We start from the raw sequence: 10381 nt of genomic DNA on the forward strand, positions 1-10381 counted from the left end.
GAGAGAGAGAGAGAGAGAGAGAGAGAGAGGAGTGGTATCAGAATCCTGCTTTCCAATAGAGTGAGACCCCCATCCCCCCTTCCTCTTCTCAAACCCGAGCAGACGTGCTGCACATCTTAACTAGCACACACACACACACGGTATGGGTGTTCATCACAGCAGACTGGTAAAAGTGAGCGGTAACAGGTAAAACGGGTCTGTTTCTGTGCGCGTGTATAATGGACGCTTGAGCTATGAATGGTCGTAAAAATGACAAAGCTAAATCCACACAGACTGGTAAAATGCACACGAGAGTATGTGCGTGATATTTTGCGGCGAAGCGTGACATGAATGAAGACGAGGATACCAATTCCTAGGTGGCTGAAAAAAGGGTGGCGGCTGGAGGAAGAGACGGGAAGGGTTTTTGCGACAATGTCTTCACCTGGTGTTCGGTGTGAGAACTGTTGAGGGAAAATATGAAAACTATTGTCTGGTTTAAGTTAATTCAATTCATCAAGTACATATCATAAAATACCTATTTAAACACTAAATGCCAAAGAGAAGTCAACACAAAAATGTCACTGCTCTGTTAAATTTGCAAGTTCATGTGTGGAGCTCAAAAGTTGATTTTGTGTTTGTTGGTCTGTTCATTAAAACCTGAATGTATAGATTTATGTATAGATTTAAAATAAAAACAAAAAAATTAAAACTTAATTTGATTTTGTAAAATAATTATTATTACATTTTTTTTAAACACGATCAAAAAATGACTTTTCGAAGTTGTTAATAAAATACATTATTGCAGTATGTTTGACAAGAAAATACTATTTGTTTTTCTACTTCAAAATTGGATTAACTCAGTGTGTTACTTGCTATTTCTTTGTAATTGTTTGTGAAATGTACTAGCAATTTGTAAGTGAAAATTATTCCTACGCCGAATTCTGTTCAGTGTACATAAATACATAATTATACATAATTATTATACATAAAAAAAGAAAGAAATGTGTTGATCTCTTTTTAAAACATCAATTACTGTACATCTGAGTGTGCCAAATTTAAAAGAGTGAATCTCTAATATCAGGGGGGATAATTCTTAAAATACTTAGAAGCTTTAGAGATGCCATACCACTGTTGATTTGCATGAGAACAAAAGGGCAAAAAGCCTAAAGCATGATAAGCAGATAAATCTAACATGAGAAATGTATTATACATAAAATAATAATAAACCACTTCCACTTCAATTTTAACTATCCACCAAACGCCAGTAGTATAATTGAAGTATAAAGCCACTAGAGGGAGTAGCAGCATTATAGTTTGAGGACCCCGACTCAATTCACAGGATTCACATTTACAGTGATTCATTTCAGCTGCTCAGCTTAGAATCAAAACAAGTATTAACTCAAAATTACGGACATTAAATCCATTTAAAAGATAACCAATAACCTATTTTGAAGAGTCTATTCAAACATCCAATTGCTTAGCGCAATGGTCCTCAACCAGGGGGCCTCAGAAAGCTTTCAAGGGGGCCTCATAATGACTTAAAATTATAAGACGAAACAAGAATTACAATATAGCTAAAGCAACTATAAATCAAGATAGTTCTTATTTGAATGCACCCCTTCAACAACAATTTTTTTTTTTTTTTGAAGAAGGAAGAAGAACCAGGATTCCCACTGCCTTGAAACACCTGGTATATGAGGTAGACCGATTCTAGACGTGGAAATCATGTCAATTAATACAATCTTAAAAATCCATGGGGCCTTCAAATATTGTTGTGGACAATGAGGGAGCTTGGAGTCAAAGAGAATCAGATTGAGAACGATTGGCTACTATTAAGCAAGGTATGTGAACAATTTATTGATACTCCCAGCACATTTTCAGATGGTTTAAAATTGAATAGCGAAACAACTATAGCCTAAACTGTAAAAGTGATCATGTTGCCATGAATTGTGTTTGCGGTAGAAGATCAATGTCAGACAAGGGCTGGGGTAGAGACATGAAAGTGTGTGCTAATGCACAACATGACATGAGTGTTCAGAAGCCCATAATGCCTCTGGGCAGTCAGGTGTCAAATGAACAGCTATTTATCATAAACATCTCTTGAATAGTCGAGGACTGACACGAGTAACAGGGGTCAATAATAAAGTGGGTTTAGAACAGTAAAGTCAAAAAAGGAAAGGAGGTTGTGGGTTAGAGAAGGATCATAATCTATATTACATCCACAGTCTTGGAAATCATGGTCAGTTCAGAGTTCAGCCACATCTTCTTCAAATCACAAACAGTGCATTCAATATAATGAAACACATGCAAAAGCACCTAACAATAGGTTAGATTCACAAAGTGTATGTTTGCAATTTTTTTCATAGAATTTAGTATATTCTATGAAAAGATCCAGTTAAATTTAAAAATAATAATAATAATATATTTCTATGTATTATTATTATTATTATTATTATTACTCTATTTGGTCTGACTCCATTCTGGTATCTAAAACCCACTTTTCATCATCCAATCCAGTCTGGATGGATAAAATCAAGTCCTGTCTTACATTTTTCGCTCATAAATATGTGATATCATGATATATTTGAATGGTTGCGAACGACAATTCTCATTTACTTTACACTTTCAATAAAAGAAGACAAACGTGAAGCTAGATAAGAGCGCGATGAGATAGGGAGGTGGTGTATTTATTTGTGTTTTGATTGAGTCAGTGGGAGGCAGAGACTGAAAATGGCATTCAGTGCTCCTTGCAAGGCTCTGTTTAATTGCTTTTGTGTCAGCGTCAGTTTGGCTCAAAAGAAAGCTGGGGAGAGTGCACGAGACAGAGGGAAGAAATCTCCAGAAGGGACAGATTATGTGGATAGAATGGAAACATAAGGGTGAATGTCATGACAATAGATATCACATAAATACAGCAATAATGATATTTAATAGCAAAAAAATATTTCTGCATCTGCTGGCTCTCATTTTCTCTCATTAGATACTCTCATTTTGCTCGAGCGCTGAGCTCAGTAATATGTTTCCTGTTGAAAGGACCAACATACTGTGCAGTAGTTGCTCACCAGCATATGTAGCTGAATGTGTTTTGGAAGCTGGTGTCCCATCTAGCTTAACCAACAAGATAGAGTTATGCTGCCTGACAAGCATTTTTTGCTAATACATTTACAATTAATATATTTTTACTGATATATTTATAAAATATTCCAGGCGATACACATTTGTAATACCATAATGAAGGAGAAAAACTAAAAAGAATGAAATTCTTGAAAAGAACATCTAACTGAAGAATTCTTTTAGCACAGGTTTTGTATTTCTCTTTGGAACTTATTGACCGTAGGCCTCACTGATCTGAGCTTATGCACTTAAATTTTTGAGTGAAAAAAAACAACCTTATTTGGCAATATTCATTAAAATGTTGTAGTATATAAGCTCAGAACAATGAGCAATAATAAGACATTTTTTTGTAGGCCAGCAATTTCATAAAATTTCATAAAATAAAATAAAAAATAAATAATAAAAAATTTTTTTTTAAATAAAATAAAAGAATTAAGTAATTTTTTGGGGGGTTGTTATACCATGTGTGAGCAAATTAGTAGGTTTTAGTCTAATGCAATAACATTAACTTGCATTTTCAGGAGAAAGAAAATCCATCTCCAGGTCAAAATGACCAGAACACGACATGAGAGACAGTATCTCAGTAGTTCAACAATCTTTTCTTTGCATTCATAAAAATGTCCAAAATAAATAAATAAATTAGTGCTGTCAAACGATTCATCACGATTAATCACATCCAAAATTTGTAAAAATAAAAATTTAAAAGTGTAGCATATATAAATAAGTAAGAAAGAAAGAAAGTCCACTCCGATTCAAAATGATTGGACAACAAAATAAGAAATAGTATAGTGAAGTTAGTATTGCATTCATCTTTTTTTTTTTTTTTTTTGTATTTCTTAAATGAACTGATAACAACATAAGAGAAAGTAGTTTAGCATAATCTTTTCTTATCATTTTATAGTAATATGTCAAGTGGTTCAACCAAGATTGCATAAATATTATTTTAAAAAAAAGAAGGACTCCTGTATATTGTCATGACTGTGTGTCAAGGTCTATTAGCCTTTTAAAATATCAAATAGGTTTATGTTAATGACAAGAAAATGTTAGTTCAGGTTGTAATATATTATGTGGTGCAATTCTCTAAAAACAATGATCTTTATGAACTAATGATTCGTGGTAATTGTTTACAAATACTTTTTTACCTTGGAAAACATCTATAGAAAAATAAGATGTGTACACTTGTATATTCAAGGTTTAAGTAAAATGTTATTAGTTTACATGACATGACAGTCATTAAATCAAAAGCATTGTTGAAAATGGTATAAAAGTTTTTCAAAACCATAGGACAACAACATAAATAGAAAAAAATGAAATGGAAATTCATGCCAGTCTTTTCAGCAGGGTTGAGTCAGCCGAGACAAGTACGACAGCTTTATCGATACGATCAAAGCAGAACTGCAAGTAGAAAAACCACATGTCCACCTCCCCCCAAAACAACACACAACACCACCAAGGTTTATGACTGATAAAATATTACCATCTTCTTGTGTATTCCCCTGCCTGGCAGTGACAGATAGCTAGATAAGGGCAGTATAACATCACTTTACCCTGGTACTGCGAGCTTCATAGAATTATTCATGAGAGGACCAGATTTCCCAGAAGATCTCTGAACTTCCCTCCTCCGTATTTGACCTCTGCGGGAGATGGAGTGTCATTCAGTGGATCTATCGAGCTGTACTGCATTTGTTTGATGTGACTACCACTGATGCCTTGTGTTTTAAGTGCTTGTGTGCATGCATTTGTTCTGATGTTCTGCGTGACTAATAATGCTGAATTACTGGAGCCCAGCAACAGAGTGGTTCATAGTTGTTTAGGCAATGTACCCATTAAACCTAATTAAGTATTCAGTGACAAATAAAACTGAAGTAGCGAGCCACACAGTCAGTCTTCAGCAATTACCACAAATGCAGCTAATATGACCACAGGAAAAAAGGGTCTGTTTTACTGATCATCTGCATGTGTGTGAGGATATATGCAAAAAAAAAAAATTTATAAAAAAAATTTATACAAATTCTACATTATGGTGATAAAAAAAAAAGGGAAAAAGCAAAACATTTTACTTTTTGAATAAAAAGCACTTTCTGTTTGCTTATATTCTGAAAACAGAAAAGTGTTTGTGCCAGCAAGTGTAAATGAGGCAAATAGGTCTTCTGGGCGGAAAATAATTGGACATGTTCAAGTTAGCACATCATGACTTCATCTGCATTTAAGGCGCATTAAAACAAACAAGCTGTGACCTTCAACCTGATTGGCTGTGGTACAAAAACCATCACCGCAACATGAATGGTTTGGCAACAGTAACCAAAGCATATCTTTCCCACACGAATCTTTCATTTCAGTCATATTATTTACCTTTATATGCAAATAGATACAAAAATAATGAATAAAAAAGAATGCTAGTTAAGTGAAATGAAAAGGCGAATGTTATACACTCACATTAAACCTTGTAAGGATAAAAGAAACTCAGGAAACTCAGATACTTTGATCTCCTGAGAAACAGACAATACACTGGCACCTTCAAGACACCCCACAGAGGGGTGGTGCAGGAAACGCCTCTCTCACATATGCATCAGTGCCTTTTCATCTGCTCCCTCCACTGGATTCACTCAGAATGGTCAATAGTAGAATGTTCTATATGAATGCAAATAAGATTTACAGTCATGGAAATGAAAAGGCGAATGTTATACACTCACATTAAACCTTTTAACAACATTAAACCATTACGTAACTGAGATCATTATATCGTTTTTACAAATGGGTGATTTCTGCCTGAGAGCAAATTGTTCTTGTACAGAATTTCAACAGCAGAACAAAGGATCTCTAGTGAAATGTGAAAGTGAACTGGTACAAAACAGCTGTTTGACAAGCGTTTAAATCCCAGAATTACCAAAACAATTGATAGTTTTCACGTTACGTAACACCCTTACAGGAACGCCCACATGGAAGGCAAAACAAGGCTTTCCTCCACCGACTGCCAGTTATTTTTAGGATTGCATTTAGTAGTAATGTAGTAAGACGGTGATATTTAAAGACCAAATTCGGTATACACCTTATTGATGATGCATACTTTGTAAAGGCAAGCATATGAACCCATAATATAAACGCAATGCGCAAAGTTTAATATTAAATGTTTTCCCATAGAAACCATTATAAAGAAGGCGCTTAACCATTTAGCGCATTGCGTTCATATTCCGGGCTCATTTGCTTGCCTGCAAAGCACATATCATCAATAAGGTGTGTACTCATTTCATCTTTTAATATAACTGTTTTAAAGGCACTTTAAGTGTTTTACCATTAAACGTTTTAGAATGTCCCGCTGTTTTTAGTGATTGAAAAGTGACCTTCATCCACCACTGGATACCTTCCTTGGGCCATGTGTGTAGTCCTTACAACCTTTTAACAACATTAAACCATTACGTAACTGAGATCATTATATCGTTTTTACAAATGGGTGATTTCTGCCTGAGAGCAAATTGTTCTTGTACAGAATTTCAACAGCAGAACAAAGGATCTCTAGTGAAATGTGAAAGTGAACTGGTACAAAACAGCTGTTTGACAAGCGTTTAAATCCCAGAATTACCAAAACAATTGATAGTTTTCACGTTACGTAACACCCTTACAGGAACGCCCACATGGAAGGCAAAACAAGGCTTTCCTCCACCGACTGCCAGTTATTTTTAGGATTGCATTTAGTAGTAATGTAGTAAGACGGTGATATTTAAAGACCAAATTCGGTATACACCTTATTGATGATGCATACTTTGTAAAGGCAAGCATATGAACCCATAATATAAACGCAATGCGCAAAGTTTAATATTAAATGTTTTCCCATAGAAACCATTATAAAGAAGGCGCTTAACCATTTAGCGCATTGCGTTCTTATTCCGGGCTCATTTGCCTGCCTGCAAAGCACATATCATCAATAAGGTGTGTACTCATTTCATCTTTTAATATAACTGTTTTAAAGGCACTTTAAGTGTTTTCACATTATACGTTTTAGAATGTCCCGCTGTTTTTAGTGATTGAAATATTGCGACAGGTGCTTTATATGGATTGGTAATGGCCAAAACTTGCATTTTGTTCTCATATCTTTGTTTTATTCTTTAGAGAGGGAATCTAAATACTTTTGGAATGGAACAGATAGAAAATTGACAGTCTTGTGCTGCAGTTCTATGGATGTTTTGCCCGCCGGGTCTTCGAACCAGTCACGTGGCTGGAAACTATCAATAGAGAGCATTTGAATTTCGTTTTATATAAATTTAATAAAAGTACTAATTAAATACTTCCAACTTAAAACTAAACGTCTCAAATAAGCAATCAACAAGGATCTTTAAGTTTACATGCTTAATTAGATAATGGAATGAAAAACTGCTTCATAGCAAATGGTTTAAAGGGGTCATATGATTTCAATTTCAAGTTTTCCTTTCTCTTTGGAGTGTTACAAGCTGTTCGTGAATAGATAAGATCCCTAAAGTTGCAAAGACTAAAGTCTCAAACCCAAAGAGATATTCTTTATAAAAGTTAAGACTCGTCCACGCCCTCCTAAAATGCCTCGTTCAAACACGCCCCCACATGTCTACGTCACTGTGTGGGAAGATTTGCATAACGCCGCCCAAATGTTCACGCAAAGAAATACTACAAAGCTGTAGTATTGTTGTTGCCGCCGCCGGCAGAGTAGCCTACAATGCCGGTGTTCAGTCTTCTAATGCTGACTCACAGCCTGTAAGTACGCTTTCATATTTAAAGGATTTGCCACTGATGATTCAAATGCGAGTTTTGAGCAGTGTAGTCGATTGCTTGTTCATTGATGCTTACACGCTTGAGGTATTCGGCCAATCACAACGCACTGGATAGCTGGCCAATCACAGCACACCTCGCTTTTCAGACCGAAGAGCTTTGTAAAAAGCGTTTCGGAAAGGCGGGGCATAGAGGAGAAACAATAATGTACAGTGTGTGGAAAATAATGTGTTTTTTGAACCTTAAACCGAATAAACACATTTCATTACACCAAATACACAAAATAATGTTCTTTTTTAGCAACGTCATATGACCCCTTTAAAGGAATAGTTCACCCAAAAATTTAATTTATTCACTCTCAGGCCATCCAAGATGTAGATGAGTTTGTTTCTTCATTAAAACTGCAGTGAAAGGGTGCTATCAGAATGAGAGTCCAAACAGCTGATAAAAACATCACAATAATACATGACTCCAGTCCATCAGAAATATGCACCGATCAAGCACCAATTACAAGCCAAAACAGTTCTAAACAAATATGTCAGTGTATTTCGATGTGAGAGGACAACAGGGGTTGGACTTTTTAAATGGAGGAAGCATTGGCTGAAGGGTAAGCAAATTCTCAGCAAATTTTTGCCTGTGTGGAGTATAAAAATATCTGCAAATAATAATGTAGAGTAAATACGTTAAAGGAAATTTGTCTGGGATATGTTTGTGTTTATGTTTAAATGTCAGCATACTGCAGGATAATACCACACTAGTCCACTAACATCAGAAATTATTCTCGTAGCTTCGTAAACTTACGGTTGAACCCCTGGTGTCACATGGATTATTTTACCGATGTCCTTGCTATGTTTCTGGACCTTGATCGTGGTAATTACATTGCTGTCTATGCAGGGTCAGAGAGCTCTCAGAATTCATCAAAAATATCTTAATTTGTGTTCTGAAGATGAACAGAGGTCTCATGGGTTTAGAACGACATGAGGGTGAGTAATTAATGGCAGAATTTTTGGGTGAACTATCCCTTTAAATACAGGATTTTATTATGAAAATTGTCTAATTGCCTGGGAAAATGCACCTGAACAGCATTTTAAAATGAGCACCAATCACTTCTATCTAATCAATGAATGGCATGTTTCCAATTTCCATTATGGGCTTCATTGTTCGTTTAACACACTGAAGAAGGCCTTTGAGCCGAAATGTTTGTGTCCTTGTCCTATTGGTGATAAATGTAGAATAAAATGCAAAGAGAAGAAGTTTCATGTGAGTGCGGATCATGGTTTTGTACAATAAGAACTTTATTGTTTGTTTAGCACTGCTGAGTTTCCTAATAAAATTAATCGGCGGCAACTGTAAATGTACCATTGTAGGCAAACATCTTTCGGCTTACTGTTGTAAATTTGCACATCTTTCTCTTCACATTCTGAAGCTTTAAGCAGCCTAATACATGTTCTCGACTGTTTCAGACCCCTGAAAGGCGGTTGATTTGGCTGGTTCAGTCAACATCCACAGCTCCAGCTGTGCTGCTCAGTCCAGCTCCATGCCAACAATGCCCACTCAAACTCTCAATAGATTCAGCCCGCATCCCTCTCCCCACATCTCTGAGCTTTCTACAGGAGCTATGGCTACTTCAGAGATTTTACAAAGCATTTTCTGCAGAGATAATAAGAGTTTTAATGGAAGGGGCATGGGATGAGCCCCTGATTTACTATCTGCGTACGGCAGCACAGGGCCAGCCAATAGGCTTTATCACAGGCTGCGGCTCGGAAAAGCTCATTTGCTTGTGAGGCTGGGATGTGCCGGCTGATAGCAGAGCTGAATTACGAAGGCTTCTGCTTATGTTTATTTCTCTCTGGCTTTTGGTTTGTTCGCTTTGTTTGCTTTTGTCTCCACATGCCTTCTTTTTGTCCAGTTGGAGGGTGACCTTGCTGGGCGAGTGCAGATTGTGTACTTTCCTGATTTGAAAACGGGGGATAGATGTTGGCACTTAAAAAGCTCCAGCTAATACTGTATTGATTTCTTTGTCACAAATATGATTAAACGGATGTCACAGTTGACATGGAGGTTATGCGGAGACTTGAGATGTATAAGAGGCCTGGAATAATGAATGATGCAAACTCCAGTGAGTCGTAAGAGATTGTTTCAAAAGAGTCTCTGGGATGGAATAAGTAGGGCTGAACGATTAATTGAAATAAAACCAAAGAATGCAATTTAATTAAATAAACATATGCGCCGAGTGAAGTACAATATGCACCAATCATCTTCCCAAACTTATAATGAGAAGCACTTATTAACAAAACAAATTTAAATTGTGTCAAAATGAAATTTTGATGGTTTAACAATTGAAAAACACCAAATTATGCAGCCCTAGGAATTTTTATTTTAGAGTGAAGTATTTCACTAGCAATATTTCTTATTTTTCTTATTATTATTTTTATTAGATTTATCAGACCTAGGGGTTTTTATTTGACAGTGAAATATTACAATAGTAGTATTTAGTAGTATTTTGTTTTTAGTAAATTATTATTATTTATATTATTATTATTTAAAAAAA

This window comes from Sinocyclocheilus rhinocerous, unplaced genomic scaffold (genome assembly GCF_001515625.1).
Source record: "Sinocyclocheilus rhinocerous isolate Xijiao unplaced genomic scaffold, SAMN03320098_v1.1 scaffold2423, whole genome shotgun sequence".
Taxonomy (NCBI): domain Eukaryota; kingdom Metazoa; phylum Chordata; class Actinopteri; order Cypriniformes; family Cyprinidae; genus Sinocyclocheilus; species Sinocyclocheilus rhinocerous.